General features: G+C 36.0%; 1 non-coding gene across 1 annotated transcript; it reads right to left on the bottom strand.

Moving 5' to 3' along the window:
* Positions 1-707: 707 nt before the first annotated feature.
* LOC136234534 (small nucleolar RNA R71) lies at positions 708-814 on the bottom strand. Its single transcript, XR_010691408.1, has one exon. It is a non-coding gene; the product is annotated as a small nucleolar RNA R71 (small nucleolar RNA).
* Positions 815-1,290: the final 476 nt, after the last annotated feature.

The raw sequence follows: 1,290 nt of genomic DNA on the forward strand, positions 1-1,290 counted from the left end.
GGGGAATGCCAAAATTTTTGACAAAAATTTAGACTTTTCATGTTTTATTTCGAATCTAGGAATCTAGGTTTATTTATACTTATTCAAACTTTTATATTTTATTTATTTCAAATTACTAACATATTTATTTTTCAAATTCTGTTTTGAAGGTAGTTTCGGTTCGTGCGAAATTTCAAGTTCATACGCAGTTCTCGAAGTTCAGGCATTCCACCAAAACCGCTAGACCCAGAAATTGAAAAGACTCTTAAAAAGAACAAGAAAAACAAAAACAAAAACAAAAACAAAACTCCAGTAAAAACTAGAATTACTGAGCCAGAAGTTATGGCTACGCTTATAGATTACGCTAGGCCAGGAGTGGCCGGTGTAACAAACAGTATAGTTAGACCCCAAATAAATGCAAATCAATTTGAGATTAAGCCAGCATTGCTTAATATGTTACAAAATAACGTAACATTTTACGGGTTGCCTAACGAAAATCCTAACACCATTTGACAAATTTCTTAGAAATTTGTGACACTTTTAAAATAACAGATGTGACTGCGGAAGCAATCAAAACTACGGAAGCAATCAAACTTCGTCTTTTTCCTTTTACTTTGAAGGATCGAGCCAAAGAATGGTTAACTTCTATGCCAGCCGCATCATTTGAGACTTGGGAGCAATTAGCCCAAACATTTTTATCAAAAAAATTTCCTTTAGCAAAAACCGCAAGAGTCATTAAAGAGTTAACATCTTTTTCTCAAAATGATAATGAAACTCTTTATGAGGCTTGGGAACGTTTTAAAGAACTTCAACGTTTATGCCCACACCATCAATTGCCCGCTGAACTTTTAATGCAAACATTTTATAATGGACTAAATCCTACAACTAGAGGTTCATTGGATGCTATGTCTGGAGGGTTATTCATGAAGAAAACATCGGCCCAAGCAAGAGAACTTCTGGAGGAAATGGCAATCAACAGCAGTATGTGGCCCGTGGAGCGTGGACACGTACCAATGGCGAAACCATCATCCTCAACTACGTCATCAGTTAAAGGTATAGTGAATCTTGATCCAGTGGCGATGTTGGAAGCCCAATTTTCTGCCTTATCGCATAAAATTGATAGGTTTATGGCACCGTGTGATCCTAATGGTAAGCCAATCCAAACGGATGTGGAATATGAAGGTATGAGCGAAATTGAACAAGTAAATTTTGTCCAAGGGCAAAACCAAACTAATAACCCTTACTCCAATACATATAATCCTGGATGGAGAAATCATCCTAACTTTAACTGGAGAGATAACAATAATAATG

Source organism: Euphorbia lathyris, chromosome 6 (genome assembly GCF_963576675.1).
Source record: "Euphorbia lathyris chromosome 6, ddEupLath1.1, whole genome shotgun sequence".
NCBI lineage: Eukaryota > Viridiplantae > Streptophyta > Magnoliopsida > Malpighiales > Euphorbiaceae > Euphorbia > Euphorbia lathyris.